A 20,495-nucleotide genomic window follows, 5' to 3' on the forward strand; every position below is an offset into this window, starting at 1 on the left:
TAATCCTTTATACCAACAGTCACTTCACAAAAGAAATCAATATGCGCCATGAAGCAACGAACATCACACTGAAGTCAAAACAGGAAACAGTTCACATTCTGACTGCTGACAGCGTTATATTTTCACCTGGTGGCAGTAAGTGCAATAATTTTTTTTCTGTATGCTCTGTAGTGCATCGATTAATGAACATACATATGATCTTTCAGTGTCCCGTGGTGTATACAGTCCGCACTGAAGCTCTCGGAACACCGTTAGTTAAATTATTACCACCCGATTCTTGAACGAATAGTCAGACAGGATCACTAGCAGTATAAGATTGGTGGATGACTATACTGTTGTGTAAGGAGAACGAACCCAATGGCATCTGAGTGTAAGACGAGCAGTGGATACCTTGAGCACTTCGCATCGTGTAAGTACATAGTAGCAATAACACTAACAAGCGGTACGAAATGGGACAATCATGTGAACTCAGCCTTAGGGCAGGGAAATAAAAGAATCAGAATGACACTGGAAAAATTAAATGCAGCTGTAATGAAAATCGCATACAAGTCCCTATAGCGATCAGTACTACTGCAATGCTCCAGTGTTTGTAGTCCTTATCAAGTAGACATGGCAATAGACATCAAACGAATTCGGAGACGTGCTACTAGAATCGAAACAGGCTGGTGTAGCTCATGCGTAAACGTTAAGTGTTGCAGAAAAGATCGGGGGACTTAAGGAGGACCACTATCCTGCCACAAACGCGCAGGGACCAGGAGAACCAGGTGAGAGCGATTACCGAAAATACAAAGGCATACAGAAAATCATGTGTCCTTCGCTCTGTAAGTGACCGGAATATGAAAGAACATCTGTAACATTTTTACAGTGTATCCTCTGCCATACATTGTGTAGCGTCTTGCAATTTATGTAGTGTGGAAAAGTCACTAATAATACATAAGGAAACCGTAATGGAGTATCTGAGTATAATGACCTCCTCCACGCCAACGCATCTGGATTCCGAGAAATTCAATTCTCACTTTTCTCACTTGACCTCTTGCAAACCATGTATCAAGGCAGCTAAATGTAATATTTCCTGACGTCCAAAAAAAATCTGACTCATTATCACACCTGCTCACGTTATTGAAACTACGATTGTATGGGATATCAAGCGAAATTTGGGACTGGATTCATTACTTGGAGAAGCGGATGAAGCATGTCAGCTTAGATGGAGAATCGTCGAAAGATGTAGAAGTAACGTCAGGTGTGTTCCAGGGATGTGTATTGGGATCCTTGCTGTTCATGTTGTCAATTATTGGCCATCTTGCTATATTAATAACAACTTGAGACTTTTCATATCTAATGCACTTATCTACAGGGTGTTTCAAAATTCGTGTTACACACTTCTAGAGGTTGTAGAGGGTACTTAGTATATCAAGTTTTACTTAGGAATCCACATCCAGAAACGGTTCGTTTCAGTGTTAAGAGGAAAACATGAGCTACTCAATTGCGTGATAGATGTTTCTTACACAGTGCGCCTGCTTTAGTAGGCTATCCACACTAGTGAATGGAACGATGACGCGATGTCATGTGATGTCCACTGTTTCCATCCGTCTTCTTTTCATCCTTCCTGGTGATGCGTTAGTGGACATTATGGTGACTAGTACTTCAGTAACAGGGTGTCTGAGTACAAGTTCGCAGAGTACACCCATATGTTGTTAAATTTTTGGTGAAGCTCGTCGTAATGGAAAGAAAGAGTACTTTCCAAATGCTGTGACTCCATTTCATCCAATGTTTGCCAGAGCTGAACAACAGCTGAGGGAAAGTGTGAAATTCACAAACAATAGACTAAAACGTGGTGTTCCAAGAAGGCGTCGCACTGTCGTATTGGAAAAAAAAGTGCTTCATGAAGCTGAAGAGAACCCATCGACGAAAGCTCGAGCCAATGTACATGTCTCACTCCTCTGTCTGGCATGTTGTGCACAAACTACAATTCCACCCATGTCGCCCTCAGGAGCTAAAAGCCAAGCTCCTGATGGATTTTGTGCCATGTGTCAATTTCTGTACTTGATTTTTACAGTGATGTGTGGATTTTCCTCAGTTTCCAAGGTGAAATTTGCTCACCGACAAAGTGAATTCACAAGGGAAGGTGTTCTGAACGTACTAAATATTCATATTTCGGATCAAGAAAACCCCAAAGCCAGGTGGACACGAACGTACGAATATCAGTATCTTGTCATCAATGTCTGGGCAGGTATTTGCATTGGTCGTGTGATTGGGCCATACATCCTTCCTCCGCATCTGATGGGCGCCAGGTGCTTGATATTCCTGAAATAAGTGCTGGCGCAGTTTTTGTGGGGAAACAAGAAAAGTCTTGTTTCCGAGACCCCTGTCGAATCGGAGGAAGATATGATTCTACGGATCATAGCTTTGGCAGAAGTGATTAACCGTACACCATGCATGTTGGACAGAGTTTATGCAAACTTACTGCACTGACACACTGTGTGCACTGAACTCGGTGGTCATCACATCGAGTGCGACTGCTACGGTCGCAGGTTCGAATCCTGCCTCGGGCATGGATGTGTGTGATGTCCTTAGGTTAGTTAGGTTTAAGTAGTTCTAAGTTCTAGGGGACTAATGACCACAGCAGTTGAGTCCCATAGTGCTCAGAGCCATTTGAACCATCATCACATCGAACAGATGTTGTAATATCACAGTAAATAAGAGTGAAATATGTACGTCTTTGAGTGCAGGCTTTCTTAGCAGATTTCATATATGAAGTCTGGTCAGCCGAGTAGCGTCGTCGTCTCGTAGCAACATTTCCATGGAATGCGTCTTCATCATCTTCAGGCGAAGTGTCGGGATATCTTCTGCTCTCATCTTTTACTTTCCCCTCTTTGGGGAAGTGTGAAGGGGGAGTTTGTAGCCTTTCGGCTTTTACTCGCCTGTGCACTTGTGTGTGTGATTATTTCTGCAGTTTTTTGGTGTCTGTGATATGTGATGATTGTTCTGTATGTGTCTGGTATTTGCCTGGGGTTGGCGAGATGTTTGGTGTTATATGGGAAGGAGCAGGATTGAGTATTGGGATTTTCTCTTCGACTTAATCGTCGAAGATCGTCATGGGGCGCTTGTGCTTGTCACGGGACATGTCATACCGACCTAGGGAGTGGATGAGGGTGTTTCCTGATTTGGAAGACCCCTCATAGAAGGCCCTTGCCAGATCTTGGAAACGTTCTCTCAGGAGTGGGATTTCAGTTGCGGTGTGCAGATCATCTATGGGGAATCCAAGGGGTAGATGCAATGCCCTCCTGAGGGCGCAGTTCTGCAGCCTCTGGAGTTTGTCCAGGTGCTGCTTCACCGTGTATCCTCAGACAGGGCATGCATATTCCATTACCAGCCGGATCAGGGTCTGGTACACATTTACTGCTACTGGGCAGGGAAGGGAGCTGGTTGAGTTCAGGATAGGGTATAGGATGGACATTCTGGCGCAGACCTTCCTGTGGACCTCTGAGGTTTCCACGTAAGACGAGAGTCCAAGGTTACGCCAAGGTACTTGGCAATTCTGCGCCAGGGGAGTTGGGTTCCATTTAGGTGAAGGTGGACGGGGGGACGTTGAGGAGGTTCGCGCCTTCTGAGCCTGTGGATAATCAGCATAGCTTGCGTCTTTTCAGCGTTGATGGTGTTGCACCAGCGACGGGCCCAGGTTTCTGTGTCGTCTAAAACCTTTTGTAACCTACGAATTACCAGGTCCTTGTTCGCATTTCTCATGTAGAAGGCTGTGTCGTCTGCGTTCTGTGCAGTGTGCACCAGGGGAGCCATTGGAGTGTCCGCAGTGTATAGGCTGTACTAAACTGGCCCCAGAACCGATCCCTGTGGCACCCCAGCACGAGTACGCCTTTTGGTGGAGGTGGCAGTTTCTACTTTGATGGAGAAAGTTCTATTCGTGTGATAGCTTTTGATCAGCTGAACTATGCTCCCGGGAAACCCTTGTGTGCACAACTTGTAGAGTAGCCCTCTATGCCATACTGAATCAAAAGCTTTGGCTACGTCTAGTAGCACTATCATGCAGTAGCCTCTGTGGTTGAAGCCCTCTGTGGCTGCTTCAACCATTCTCATGACCTGTTGTGAGACAGAGTGGTTCTGCCGGAACCCGAATTGGAAATCCCTCAGAATTTGCTCTCTGGTAAGATGTTCTTGTATGGGTCTTAGCAGGAGGCGCTCATAGATCTTGCTGAGAGTTGGCAAGAAGCCAATCGGCCTGTAGTGCTGTGGGAATAGAGGGTCTTTCCCTGGTTTGTGTATCGCGACCACTTCTGCATGTTTCCAGCAAGCTGGGAACTCGCGGGAACAAGTAATCTTGTTGAGGACGTTCACAAGGTGTGTGATTGCTGTGGGTGGGAGATTTTTGACTAACTGGTTAGTGACACTGTCGTGCCCTGGCGCCTTTTTTGTAAGGAGGGACCTGATTACTCTTGGCACGTCCTCGGGGGCAAAAAGTTTGGGTTCGTCCTCTGGGTCCTCCTCAGTATTGAGGAAGACAGCCAGTTGACGACTGACTACCTCTTCATGCTCCTCATCCTGGGGTTCTGCCGCATGAAACTGCTTCTCGAAGGAGTCGGCGAGGGCGTTGGCCTTCCCAGCATGGCTATAGACCAGTTCCCGCTCGCTGTGCAGTGGCAGCATCCTAGAGCGTCTCTTTGTGAACTGTTTGGTTGCTTGCCATAGTGTATGATCGTCTACTTTGAGAACTGTGAGGAGGTTTTGCCATTGCTGGTTTCTGTGCTCATTGAGCGCTACCTTCAGTTCTCTCTGTAGACGATTGAGCAGCCCCCCGGTGGCCTGGTTTCTGGTGATCTTCCACTCTTTTGCCACTCTGTTCTTATGTCGAATTTGAGCTAGCAAATGTTCCGGGAGCTGTATTTGCGGCAGTGGGCCATCCCCTTGTGGAGGAGTGGCCTCTTCCGCTGCCTGCAAGATGGTGCCTGTTAAGTCTTGTAGCGCTTGTTCTACTGTTTCGGCAGTAGGTGGCGGAGCGCGAGCAATATCAGAGGTGACAGTTTCTCGGGAACGCTCCCAGTCTGTACGTTTGTAAGACGTCTGGTACCGTGGAAGTGCTGCCCATTCTCCCACATAGACCTCTAGCATCACTGGGTTGTGGTCGGAGGACATTCTGTTGATTGTCCTTGCGGCCACAAACGCTGTGATCGTCCTAGTGAGAGCTGTGTCTAACACATCGGACCTGCCTCCGTTTTTCGGAAAATGTGTGGGATCAACTGAACCCTATGTTTCGAAGTGGTGGGTGTGCGCTAGTTGTTGTTGCAGTTTGGCGCCTGCTCTGGAGATTACTCTAGAATTCCAATCAGGGTGTTTGCAATTGAAGTCTCCCCCTATTACGAGTTTGCCTTCAATTTGCCCTAGAGCAGCTATGTCTCCCTCATCTATCTGGTCATGTGGGGGTCGGTAGACTGCTTCGCCACTGCTTCGACTTTATTGGTAGCTGGTAAGAATACCTGGTGGTGGGGGATCCCTCTTTTTATGTATATGGCCACTCCTCCGCCTTGGGTTGGCCTGTCTTTGCGATAGCTAACATAGTCGGGGACTGTCGCTTTTATTCCTGGTTTTAGGTGGGTTTCCCCTATCATGAATATGTCAATGGAGAACTCTGAACTCGACCTATTGATTAACAATGCCGTCTGCAATAAAGACGCACATTGTCAGGCCTTGGATGTTTGGTCGTCTATTCATGATAGGGTTTTGAAACTACTGAGGAAGTCGCAGAGGGGAGCAACTGCTGGACTGCTGCCTGAAAGGCAACGAGGATCTGTATGTTCTGCCTCTGGGCTTCCCTGAATTCCTTTATCATTTCCATGACGAGGTTCATGGTCTCCACCATAATGCCTAATAGCTGATCCGAAGGTGCGGGCTGCGTGTGGGGTTCCCTAGAGCTTTCTCTGTCATGGTGGACCTGGTCGTTGTTGCTGTGTGTTTCCTGGTGTTGTTCTTGTGATGGTGTACGGTGTTGTGGTGATGGGGCTACGTTTGCGTGGCTTCTCGAAGGAGAGACCACTTCTGCGTAAGTTGCCCTTGGTGTGTCCGACCTTGATTTTACCCAGGCCTTGTCCATGTGTGTTGTCATGTTTTGTTTTCTTGTGTGGCTGGATGGGATCGTGGTGTTTTGTTTGCAGATGTGGGGGACGGCCTTTGCGCCCATTGCCTGCTCTGTGTGTCGTTTATGGACCTCACAACCTTGGTAACCCGCAGCGTGGTTTTTGCCACACAGTGCGCACCTTATTTATGGTCCGTGTGTTGTAGTGTGCATGTCCTTGTATCGTGGGCCTCGGCGCACTTTCTGCATCTTATTGACATGGTGCAGTAGGCGGCGATGTGGTTTAGGCCCTGACACCTGAAGCACTGCACCTTCTTGTTTTTGGGGCGCAGTGGTCAGTGGCCACAGGGACAGCCAGGATCATCTTTATTTCCCTTTTGTTTTGCGGGATATCTGGCAGTGTGACCTGATACAGGGGCCATTTGCTCCCTATGTTGCCCATCTGCTAGACCGCCTTGACGACATACCCCTGGACTGTCAAGTCTGTTTTGATCGCCTGGGGGGACATTCGTCTCGGTAGGTCTCGGATGTCAATGTTCTTGTTTCGTGTCTTTGTTGTGGGGAATGTGTAGTGGGGTATGTTTTTGTTGTTTCCTCACAGGGAGGGGTTGGGGCGGGGGTGGTGGAGTATTTCTTTCCCTTGGTGTGCTTCTTCTTCCTGTCCTGCCTCTGTTTGATTGCGGTGTAGTGCTCGAGTGTGTGTACTGTTATTTTGATTTTACCACCACCAGCAGGTTTTGCCTGGAAACTGCCTCCCCCAATTTCTGTTTTTAGCATCTCGAAGAGCTCCTCATAATTCTGGGTAAACTCTGCGACAATCGAAGGGAGGTGGTGGGTGACCTGATTTTGTGTTTGTGTTGTGTTATGTGATGTCTCTGGCTCAGCGGCCGCCGCCTGAAACCTGTTCAGGGTGGGTTCCACTCCCCGAGCAGCCGGAAGCCTCGGCTGGTGAAAGGTTTTCTTCGCCAGCACGAAACCATCCGAGTCTTGCCCGGTTATGTGGTTCCCTTCCAGTGCAGTTGTTTACTGGTCCCCTCTCAGGGCGACGACAGGAGCTGTGGGGTGCGCAGTTTCCTCACAGGGAGTGGTTGGGGTGGGGGTGGTGGAGTATTTCTTTCCCTTGGTGTGCTTCTCCTTCCTGTCCTTCCTTGCACGCCGCTGTTTGGATGAGATGGACTTGAATAGGAGGGAATTTGAGGAACTGTGATCAGGTAGGGGGTTCAGCAGCAGTTGCTGGTTTGGGAAGGATTTTGATCCGTTGACGGGACTTCTGTTTGCCACTTAGGTTGAAGATGTGTTCGGCGAGGCGATTACGGCCGTTGGCAAGCAGGAGCAGGCTGAGGAGAGGAGAGGGAGGGGGATCGCAAATACTGACAATGTATTTGTTTGTTTGTGGTTGGAGTGTGTTTGCCATGTCAGGAGCGGAAAGTGGGCTTGCTGCCAGGTGATTGTCAGTTGCAACTTTTGTTGTCACCGTTGGGTTTTTCCTGTTACGTTGCTGACCCTAAGAGAACGATGGCAGACGCGGAATTCTGGACGGATGCGGCGGACAACCTGTCTGTGGTTCCGCGGCCCGCTTCCAGGTCCTGGCCTACTTTTTCCCTATTCTTGGGGGGGGGGGGGGGGGGGGGACAGAGACTAACTCTGCGGCACCCGAAGTGCTCGAAACGGCCGGCCGCGCTACCCGTGGCAACAAGAAAACGCGCTTCGTGTCGTCAGCGGAAAGAAACCGCCGCGACCCCAAGGCACCACCCAAGCTCGACATACCACCTCGATGAGAAGACATAACAATTCTGCTGTCAGGCGACGCCATGCAAAATTTCCAAAGTGCCGTTTTTGCTAAGACCTCAGTGCAAGTGCCCGTCAGTATTTTAATGAAAACAGAGCCGGAAAACGCTTCTGTTTGTACTCCCGTGCAAGCGGGGGCCTATGGCTGACAGTGCGCTAGTTAGAGGAGCGATGCTCAACCCTTGACTGCCACTCAGCGAGTGTCGGGATATCGTCGGTCGCGGGCTGATATCCTACAACCTCTAGTTCTTTCATTTTATACAGGTCCCATCTCCTTAAATTCCCACCTTTTTGCAGTTTCTTCAGTTTTAATCTACATTTCATAACCAACAGATTGTGGTCAGAGTCCACATCTGCACCTGGAAATGTCTTACAATTTAAAACATGTGTTGCGTCAGAATAATCAATATGCCGAATGTTTGCGCTAGACAATTATTTCCCTTCATGTATAATGATTGGTTGATGGCTCTGCGGCCACACTAGTACTCTCTCTGGCCCCTGAGCATCTGGTACGGCAGGCATTCGAATTTTTGATTACCTGCCAGTGCGGTCACCACTGGAGGCACAGCTGTTTCTCCGCAGTGTGCTCTGGTCGTGGCGGTAGATGACATGCTCTTCGTGATCGCAAGTGCGTGTGATTCATAGGATTTTTTCACCATATATGCTAAGTGGAAGCATTTTGGTGGAGAAGAGTGCTTCTGTTGTCAAATGTCGGTTTCCCGTTCTACAATTTTAAATTTCTGGAAATGGAAAGCTTGAAGGCCAATTGGAAAAATAAATGTACTTTGCAAATGTGATTAATGTTCAAAACTGGTGGCCTTCAGCATCAATACATTTCTGAGTACGAGTCACCACTGCTTCTGTACATCGTACCAAAATGTCCAATGAGATTTCTGCACACACTGCTTGCATCTCATTCCAAAGTGTGTCCAGGTTACGTGGTTTACGTTTGTACGCCTCATCTTTTACTGTGCCCCATAAGAAGAAATACAGAGGCGTGAGGTCTGGAGAGCGTGCAGGAAACTCGATTGGTCCCCTGTGTCCTATCCACTGGCTTGGCACATTGTGATCCAGGTATGCTCATACGTTCCTATGATAGTGCGGCAGGGCACCATCTTGTTGGAAATAAAACTCATCATTACCGTATAATGCACGAATGGCAGGGAATATGGAGTCAGCAAGCACTGTTAGGTACGTTTCTCCAGTAAAAGTACCTTCAAAGCGGAAAGGCCCAATGAGTCCCCTTGCAGACAAACCACACCACACATTTACACCAGGCAAATTCACAGCCTTTTCAACTGTAATGTGAGGATTATCTTCAGCCCAGTACACACAGTTGTGCCTATTGATAGTTCCATTGAGTTTGAATTGGGCTTATGCTACCCATAAATCCCGGTTCACGCCTCACCATCTCCTGAACCCATTCACAAAATTCTAACCTTCAATCTGGATCATCATCACTTAGCTGTTGCACCAGCCTTGGAATGTACACACGAAACTTGCCTTTCTTCAGAATTCGTAGCACACTACTAGCACTTACATTACTCTCACGTGCCTCTTGCCTTGAAGATTTTTGAGGCGAACGCTGAAAAGAGTTCCGAGACCGCAGTTGTGGAATCATCACTTGTAGCTGTCGCCCTGATCGACATCACACACTGTTCCACGAATTTCGAATTGGTCTCGTAGACGCATAGTTGTTAATCTTGAAGGTGGTTCTGTACCATACTCACTTCTCCACTGTCTTCGAACCGCAGCTACATTCTCAAACTTCCAGTACCTGCCACTTAATTATCTGCTTCCGCGCTTCAGAGCTCGAACGCACGTCCGCCACGTTGCAGTTAGTTCCTTGACACTGCTGCCACCTGTTGAAGAAACATAATATTATTTTCTCACAGATATTTAACCTTGTAGAATGGGAAATAAATGGTCTATGACAGTTGAAAGTGTGTATACATTTTTTTAACGCACCCTGTATTTAGCACTACGATCTATTTGTGGCGGAAATTTAATTACTTGTTTTGCAAAATGTTTGTATGTGATTCTCAGACGTTGAAAATATGTGTTAACTATAAAGAAATATCATCCTAATGTGGTGGTGAGTCTTTTAAGTGGTCTATTTGACTCCTGTAAATAGTTAAGTAATTAATTTGAAAGGGTAGTGCAAATGGACTATTTCCCTCTATTTTTGATATCGAAATTGCATCAGCTCTCTCTTTGTCCCCAGGATTAGCCAGTAGGAACGCAGTATTCTGAGGAGAGATGAAAACCTCCGTCTGCCTATTTGGAGACATTGGTTCACCCACACAAACAGGAAGTAACCTCTTGAAAGAGACAGAAACAGGTAGCGAGTCTGGAATTTCCCAATCAACAGAAGGCCGCCACGTGATTCTTATAATTAGGACATTGGGCGGTCTTTGGCCTCCGTGGCAGCAACCGAACGATCGACACACGAGCGGGAGACTCCAAATGGCGGATATATACTGCACTTCATTCCATTTCTCGGTGCTTACAGTTATTATGTCATGGAAAGAAGGGCTGGGGGGAGCAGAAGTGAGTTCTACCCAGGTGGGGGAGCCCTGTATCCTGCAAACTGATTAAATAAAGAATATGCAATTATTGACATTGATTTGAATTTCACGTCGTGAAGGCCTTCCTCTCCAACACAGAGTGAGTGTTTTTCTCGCCACTTTACAGATGGGAGAGCAGAGGTGGAGTGGGGGAGGGGAGGGGAGTTCAAATGGTTCAAATGGCTCTGAGCACTATGGGACTTAACATCTGAGGTCATCAGTCCCCTAGAACTTAGAACTACCTAAACCTAACTAACCTAAGGACATCACACACAACCATGCGCTAGGCGGGATTAGAACCCGCAGCAGTCGCGCGGTTCCAGACAGAAGCGCCTAGAACCGCTCGGCCGCCGCGGCCGGCGGGGCAGGGTATGGAGTGCTGGGCGATTTTCCCAGAGGGTGAGGTGGGGAAGGGGAGAATGGTTGGGGATTTCCCAGGGGGGTGGGTATGAGGATGGAGAAAGGGAGGGACAGAGGTTTCTCAGAAAGATGAATTATTCCCAGGGGTTCATAAATTAACCCCCAGGGATTCATATGTCAGTCAGCATAAAAATAGGTTATGCGGGGAGGATGGGGGTCATAAATAAATCAAACTTGCTCCTGAATAACTGCTTGCCTTTGAATGTATGTAATACATAATGTGAGCTGACACCCTTGTTGACCCACTACTACCAGTCACTGTTTAATTTATTTCCACTATGCATTTCAAAGGTGTACACGTTCAGCATCAGGCGTTTTTATGTGTATCGAAATGATGTGTGTGTTGTATTACGATTTTGGGGTAACCTATGGCACTGTCTTGTAGAGAAACAAAACGCTTCTTCAGAACATGGCTCTGTGAAGGTTTCTGAATAAAAACGGAACATAAATGTAAATGTGCAAATTAAACAACTGAACAACTTCAGTGGTCACAGTCTCCTTTCTCTGTCATAATACTTCACATGTAGACGGTGTGTAGAAGCTGATAGCTGCAGAGAACATACATCAAAAACAGAAACATTGGTTTGAAGTGCAAAGAAACATAGAACAATGCAAAACTATTGTTTCAGAGTTAGTCTTAAAAAAACAGATGAACAGATATTTTGGGATAAGTATTTCAAGTGGTAACGAAATCTTTTCTGTCAAGTTTATATCGCTTAATCTTTGTACTCATTTATATAATCAGGTGACATGTTGTAAACATTAAGTGCAATAATTGTGTTTCCAACAGTGGTAAAATTATACATAAATAAGTTATGTAATGGGATTCAGAGATAGAGGATGAAAGGGGTGACAGAAGGAGAGCAAAGTTTTTGTTATCCCAGAGCTGTGGATTTGTTAAGCTTATATCTGTTACATGTTGTAACTGCGTAAATGTTGAGGGTACAAACTATTGGTTTGTTGGGCGGATCTACTGAGTTTTTTGAGTTAGAAAAGTCAACTGTTCATTTATGAAATATCAAAGAAACATGCGAATAACTAAAATAATTCATGGTGAATATGAAGGGAGGATAGAGGCAGTATGTGTGTGTGTGTGTGTGTGTGTGTGTGTGTGTGTGTGTGTGTGTGTGTGAGTGTGTGTGTGTGTGCGCTTCCAGAAGCACTAATCTTGCAAGTTTCACAGGAGAACTTCTGTAGAGTTTGGAAGGTAGGAGATCTGTACCAGATCGGATTAAAGGAAGGCACCGAAGCAATTGAGAGGAGGACTGTTAGATGTATTACTGATAGGTTTGAACAACACGCAACTGTCACAGTCGGAAACTCAAATGGGAATCCCTGGAGGGATGGCGAAATTCTTTTCGAGGAACACTACCGAGAAAATTTATAGAACTGGCATTTGAAGCTGGCTGAAGGACGGTTCTGTTGTCTCCAGCATATATTTTGCCTAACGACCACGAATATAAGATACGAGAAATTAGGGCTCATACGAAAGCACATACACAGCCGTTTTTCCCTCGTTCTATTTGAGAAAGAAAATGAGAAGTTGAGGTACGGGGTACAATCCCCCACGCACCGTAGGGTCGATTGTGGAGTACCGAAGTAGATATATCTGTGGATAGTGGTGGAAGTAAAGCTGTGAGGACAGCTCGTGAGTCGTGCTGGGGTTGGGGTTGGATTGTTTGGGGAAGAGACCAAACAGCGATGTCATTGGTCTCATCGGATTAGGGAAGGACGGGGAAGGAAGTCAACCATGCTGCCCTTTCGAAGGAACCATCCCGGCATTTTCCTAAATCAGGATGGCTGGACGCGGGATAGAACGGTCGTCCTCCCGAATGCGAGTTCAGTGTGCTAACCACTCCGCCACCTCGCTCGGTAGTCGTGCTTGGGTAGCTCAGTCGGTAGAGAACTTACCTTGCCCCCGAAAGGTAAAGGTCCTGAGCTACAATCTCGGTCCGGTGTACAGTTTTCATCTGCCAGGAAGTAGAGTGACTGAACGCGTGAAAGCTGTAAAAACCAGCATTCAGCTTCATGTCGTCTTACTTGACTTCCTCGTATCAGACCAACCGTGTGAGCGAATCTTCGAAATGTAAAAGTAACCCGAGGGAGTAAGGTGAAAAGTTTGCGGATAATATTTGAGAGAACAAGGATCCAGAAATTACTGCAAGGGATACAGCTAATATTAAACCCCCATCAAATCTTCTGAAAGCAGCGTCAACACTTCATGTAACTGTGAAAACTTCCTGCAATGCTCACCTGTGTAAACTCTTCTTAAAGGAAGGAGTGATATTCACCTGTGTGTAGATATATCCCTGCTTGTGATAAATCTGAACCTTCTCTTTCCTGTTGTGTCTTTTGCCAGAGACCTGTTCCAGCTAGAGTAACAGGAGTTTTGTAGGCATCACCAATCACCATTATTTTATTATATATATTGTGAGAAAGTAGACATATGCCCAGAGAAACAGTAACAAACACATATTATATTACACTACTGACCATTAAAATTGCTACACCAAGAAGAAATGCAGATGTCAAACGGGTATTCATTGGACAAATATATTATACTAGAACTGACATGCGATTACATTTTCACGCAATTTGCGTGCATAGATCCTGGCAAATCAGTACCCAGAACAACCACATCTGGCCGTAATAACGGCCTTGATGCGCCTGGGCATTGAGTCAAACAGAGCTTGGATGGTATGTACAGGTACAGCTGCCAATGCAGCTTTAACACAGTACCACAGTTCATCAAGAGTAGTGACTGGGGTATTGTGACGAGCCAGTTGCTCGACCACCATTGACCAGACGTTTTCAGTTGATGAGAGATCTGGACAATGTGCTGGCCAGGGCAGCAGTCGAGCATTTTCTGTATCCAGAAAGGCCCGTACAAGACCTGCAATATGCGGTCGTGCATCATCCTGCTGAAATGTAGGGTTTCGCAGGGATCGAATGAAGGGTAGAGCCACGGGTCGTAACACATCGGAAATGTAACGTCCACTGTTCAAAGTGCCGACAATGCGAACAAGAGGTGACTGAGGCGTGTAACCAATGGCACCCCATACCATCACACCGGGTGATACGCCAGTATGGCGCTTCCAATGTGCGTTCACCACGATGTCGCCAAACACGGATGCGACCATGATGAGCAGGAGATCCCAGGTTCGAGTCCCGGTCGGAGCACACATTTTCTGCTGTTCCCGTCGAGGTATATCAACAACACCTGTCGGTAGCTGACGTTTTCAATTAATTATCGTTCATTACATATAATATTTTATTACATATTACAACTTGTAGAAAGAAATATTTATTTATTACAGCTTCATAATGCAGGAATCTCATGTCAGTAACACATTTAGGCTACTCTCCTCAGAGTTAAACTTGTACAACCGATATTCCGTAGTTACAAGTCGCAGCTTAAAATGTATGTTCTTTTTAATGAAGGAAATTATACAGGTACTGTAACTTCTAAAAAAAAGATGGTAATTTATTACATTTTTTTCACGTATAAGGGCTTTTTTAACACATGCTTATTTTTCCTCCGTTAAAACCATCTGCCACATGGCAGTATTTACCAAACAGTTATTTTTATATACACTAAATTCAACATGTATGGAATCCTGTCAAGCAATTTTATGAAACCAACCAACACATAGGCGATGTTGCACAATGTATCGAACATATTCTTTACATCTTCACTTAATGGTTGCATCTGATAGGGAGCAATACATATCGCACCCCATAACAACCAAATGCTTAAAACACTTCGCTGTTTTAACAATACTATATACATTGTCACACAATCCAGTAGTTCAAGTGCTTTGGTGAACAGCAGCATTGCTCTGGTGACTAGATGAGATGGTGGGTTTATATGTTTACGTGTAGACCCATCCCTACACCAGCAGCTGTTGTCTCCCAGTCACCCCCTTCCAGCCCCCCCCCCCCCCCCCCCCCACACACACACACACCTACATCACGGATGTTTTACCGTGTGAAACAAGCCTAGGATTGTTCTTCATGACAAACGATTTTTTCTGTACACAAAAATAAATTTAAAAAAATCAATACTGTACTAATAGGTGTAACACCAAATTATTACAGTGTATGTGTGTGTGTGTGTGTGTGTGTGTGTGTGTGTGTGTTTGCGTGCGTGCGTACGTGCGTGAGTGTGTTCCTTGACTTGTGTGTATGCACCATATCTACCCTCGACATTAGGCTCATAGGTCTTCAGTTGTCTATAGGATGACAGCACAATATGCTCAGCACTATCGCTGTGAACGATGGTAGAGAGCGGACTGAGAGGTATTTTTTGAATGCAGGACTTTGTTCCACAGACTGGTTGTTGTAATATTTCGTGTCGTGTGCTGCAGACCTTACTGTGTGTAGCGTTTTGCACACTAGATGTGGCAGCAGAGTAGGGTTTGTGCGAGGAATATGATGTTGAGGGTAGAATTATCGCGAGAATTGCTTTGACCTCCTTCCATGGATAACCAGAAACAAACATATACATTGATCAGACAGAACATTGTGACCACTGACCTACTATCGACATAAACCCGTCCAGGTGATAACAGCTTCACCTGGCGAAGAATGACTGCTGGTCAGACACACACGCGGTTCATGAAGTACCAGAGACTGTGCTGTCTGCAATCTGTCTGAGTTTGACTGAGGACAGACTGTGATGGCCCAGAGGCTCAGCACGAGCATTTCAGAAACTACATGACTTGTTGTGTGTTTAAGGAGTGCTGTGGTGAGTGTCTTCAACACGTGGCGACACCAAGGTGAAACCATGTCCAGATATCGTGGGGTTGGGCGGCCACCCCTCATTACAGATGTCAGATGTCGTAGGCTGGGCGGATTGGTGAAACAGAATAGGAAGAAAACTGTAGCGGAACTAACGTCACACTTTAATGCTCGGCAGAGTACACGTATGTCGGAACAAGCAGTGCACCGAACACTCCTAAAGATGAGCCTCGACAGCCGACGACCCATGCATCTGCCAATGTTAACATCACAACATCAGCAACTGCAACTGAAATGAGCACGTGACCGTCGGCACTGGATGTTGCGTAGTGGGAGAGCTTTGCATAATCTGATGAATTCTGATACCTTCCTCATCTAGCTGATAGGAGGGCGCGAATCCATTGTCTCCCAGGGAAGGAGTTTCTTGACACCCGTACTGCGGGCTGGAGAGAAGCTAACGTCGGTTCCATTATGCTCTGGGGAACATTCACGTGGGCATCCATGGGTACAGTGAAGCTCGTGCAAGGCACCAGGATGGCCAAGGAGTATCATCCACTGGTTGTAGACCACGTATATCCCTCCATGTCGATCGTGTTTCGCAACTGCAGTGCCATTTTTCAACAAGTTATTGCGCCATGTCACAAGGCCAGGTGTGTGATGGAATGGTCTGAGGAACACAGTGGCGAGTTCCAATTGATGTACTGGTTCCCCACATTCCCAGAGCTGAACCATATCGAAAACATTTGGGATGTGATTGTACGTGGCGTCAGAACTCATTGCCGCCCTCCACGGAATTTAGTGCAAATAGGTGACTTGCGTGTGCAGGTTTGATGCCAGCACTGTCCAGCGACTTAACCAGGCCTCCCATTGCTTCCATGCCATGTTGTGTCGCCTCTGCTATCTGTAACAAAGGTGGACATTCCAACTATTAGGTAAATGGTCATAATGTTCTGGCTGACTAGACTATGTTGGTAGTCATAATATACTAGTGTGGTTATAAATCTCCTTTCACTATGACATTATTAGCATTACGGAATTTAAACGAGGAGAAAACGGATCAAATGTGAATGAGCTTTTTTATTTTAGGTGATTGGCTTACACTTATGACACAAAAAGTAACGTCTCATTGGTGAGAGAATCACGAGCAATTAAGAAACTACATACAGGTCACCGTTGTCTATGCATGTGTGGCCTTTCCGCACTAGATCACATGTAGGGCAATGCCTTCTGTTAAGAAATCTCATATTAATGTCAAGATCATGTATTGTTTATTGGATAGGGTTTGCATTCTATTACTGATGGTTATTCCTTCCGTTGAACACACATTATGTTGTAAGCATCACGAAAGCAGAAGAAGATGAATTGTGATATTCTGTATAATGCTGTAGAAATAAATCTGAAAACTCTTAATATTGGAAGCCTGCTGGCTACAGCTTCTGTTGTTTGATACAAGAGGAAATCATTTCTCATAGGGGTTTATACCTTGATGCAAAGGTACTGGGTAGTAGTTGCTATTCATACTGCAGTGTGCTTTGACTAAGTTAACGCCACAACACAGGAAATGTTTAATCAACGAGGAGGGGGGAGACTATGTATAACATGACCACCTCTTTTGTTAATGTCCACTAGTAGAATTTTCTCTTTGTACTGCATGAAGTGGAACAAGAGAAGAGCGGTGGCCTTATCACTCCAGCAGATGGATCAGGTATCAGAATATGCTGCCGCATGTGTTGTGTGTGTTGCTTCACAGACACACACGCACTTTGTGTGGTGTGTATGTAAATATGATGATGGACAGTTATCATAGCAATTACATAAAAAAATTACGACGGTATTCCACCGCAGTACATTATTTAAAACAAACAGTTCTAATACTTTGACAGTTTATGCTGAATGATTTTATTTTCACATTGGCGAACAGCAGTGAGTCTGGTGGAAGACAGCTGTTGACACACTCGTCTACATGCACTGGGTATATCAGAGGTTCTGCGACACATGTGTATGGTACCTCACCAAACCCACTGTGGTGACGATCATAGGCAATCTCTAAGATGTCTGCTAGGAGGAGAGATGAACACACAACATGCGACATTGTAGCAGAGCCAGAGCAAGTTGCAGAAAGCTTGTGATGTCACTTGAGAGCTGGTACATAGCCTCTTTTTTGGTAAAAGTTATATTTACAATCATTTTATTAAACAGTCACAAGTTCGAACCCATATTATAAACTGATTGTGCTGCGTACACTTCTTTTCTTGTAGCATTCAAATCTACGGATGGATGAAGGTGAATACATTCTGTATTAACGTGATACAGCTAGAAAAGCTGTGATGTCCCACAGCCAGAAGCTGATAGAATTCTCTGATGTTGCGCAGCCTCTCGTTTCAAATTCAACAAGTTATTATTGCTGGCACACACAGGTTCGTATTTGAAAGGACAATGTATATTGGCAGGTGTTTATCATATCTGTTTGCTTCATATTTTAATTTCATTAACGTACATAGATCGATTGCAGCAACAATTAAACCGGGATTTTCTGTCCATTTTTCCTTACAAAGTTATTTTTATTGGACATCATCACAAGTTCAGTTGGGTGGGGGTTTGATCTAAAATTGATTGGACTGTGTGTGTCGTCTTCTAGAATTCAAATTTATTAGTGATTCTAGCCATTCTATTGAACGATATTGATCCTGATTGCTTGGGAGTTCAAATAAATTCTCATGTTCTGGTGCAAAAGACCGTAAATACTCACTTACGGACTGTTGCTGCTGCTGTGATGTGTACATTAGATGTGGAACACCTTTGTGTCTTGCTAGCACTGTAATAACAACAAAGCCATAAGTGTAACAGCCTACACACTTAGTAATGAAAATGGACGAATAATTTTTGACAGGTATTGGAATTAATTGTCTTGGAGGGCTCAAGACTGATGTGTTATATTGACGACAGACGAAACAAATTTGCATTTCGGTCTATTCCAACAATTTTATAGCCAGTTAAAGTATGGTTACCTTTACGCCGTTCTGATTCTGTCTCTAGACTCATGCGATCACTCTGTTTCATAGATATACATACAAGGAGTTCGGAAATTTCCGTTTCAAATTTCTGGGACTTGTAGAGAGGAGTGAGCACATAAAATTTTGAATTGGAAACCATGTCCGGAAATGCACTTTTTCCGTCAACCATTTGTAAACATGTTGGTAACACGACCATTTCACAAGTAATTGGTTAGGCGTGACCCTATACATCACTTGTTTTACAGTCCTACTCATTAATATCCAAATAAATTGCTCGTGTACTCGTTGACGGATTCTCTCCAATGTGCCACAGTACGGTCTCTTTCAATCCGGTGTGCAGCGTCTTCTTGGAGCACCACAGTCACGCCTGCTGACAGTGAAGGTATCCTTTCTTGAAGCTGTTGTGTAATTATGGGGAAGAGTATATGCGATGGAGTTGGGCGTTGTGAAGAACGATCTTAATGAAGACGACGAGCAGCTCCTCCATTACCGTGAGCTTCGCCGTTCAGGAGAATCATGTCGATGTATTCTGCAAACGTATACTCCACCACGCTGCCCTAACACTAGCGATACGTGAATGATGTTCAAACTAGTTCAGGGAGGTGGAATAAATGTCGAATGGCATCAAATGATCCGACGTAACCGCCCCAACAATGACTACCCTGTTGCGTACCTATCTAGCAAAAATGTTTTCAAACAGCTGTAGCACCGATACGGCGCGTCTCTGGACATGGGTTTCAATCCAAAATATTACATACTCACTCTCCTCTACAAGTCTTAGACGTTTGTAACGGGAATTACCGAACACCCCGTATGTCAGCTGTTTGCTAAGGATAGTTAATGAATGACTAATTATTTTATTATTATACTTCCTTTACAGAGCTACTGTCTACAGGATGGGGTTGAAGGAAATAATACAATTTTGTACAAAAATACTATTTATTATTAATGTTATTTGATACACTTGTAACAACCATATACTGGTTGCAGTAACTCATCATCTCTAAAATACATCCACTGACTTATTTTCACTGACAAATGGTAATGGTGAGAACAGTTGTTCCACTGCATGTCCTGGTTCTGTAGTTTCGCTGCTGGGGAAGAAAACAATAACATAAGTACGAGGGTCGGTCAAAAAGTAATGCCTCCCATTTTTTTTCTACTTAAAAAAATTAAGTTAAGTGAAAAATTTGAATTTGGCGCCATTCCTCAAACCTTCCTCTGCAATCCACTGCAGTAGTAACTTCCTGTGTCAACAGGTGGCAGCACAGCAGAAGTTTGTAAGATGGCCGACATCGATGTTCGTTTGAGACAGCGTTGTGTGATTGAATTCTTGAATGCAGAAGGTGAAACGCCCATACGCATTCATGAAAGACTGAAGAAGGTGTATGGTGTTGTGACAGTGGATGTCAGCACTGTTAGACGATGGGTTCGTCGTTGTAAGGAAGCTGATGGGCAAACACCGTTGACTGACGAAAAGCGGAGCGGCAGGCCGGTGAGTGCAGTGACTCCACACAACATTCAGCAAGTTGATGACATCATTCGTGGTGACCGTCGGGTGACTGCAGATGAAGTGTGTCGCATTATTTCTCTTAGTAAAGGCAGTGTGATCACGATTATTAAACAATTGGGATACTCAAAAGTTTGTGCACGGTGGGTTCCAAGAATGTTAACCGATCAGAATAAAGAGGCAAGGAAAACAATAGCCTCCCAACACTTGCAGCGCTTCCGTTTGGAGGGAGATGAGTTTCTGAAAAAAATTGTGACCGGGGACGAAACATGGGTGCATTTTTTTGAACCCGAATCAAAGAGGCAGTCAATGGAGTGGTGTCACACAAGCTCGCCAAGGAAGAAAAAATTCAAAACTGTGCGATCGGCAGGGAA

The sequence above is a fragment of the Schistocerca gregaria genome, chromosome 3, assembly GCF_023897955.1.
Source record: "Schistocerca gregaria isolate iqSchGreg1 chromosome 3, iqSchGreg1.2, whole genome shotgun sequence".
Classification (NCBI taxonomy): Eukaryota; Metazoa; Arthropoda; class Insecta; order Orthoptera; family Acrididae; genus Schistocerca; species Schistocerca gregaria.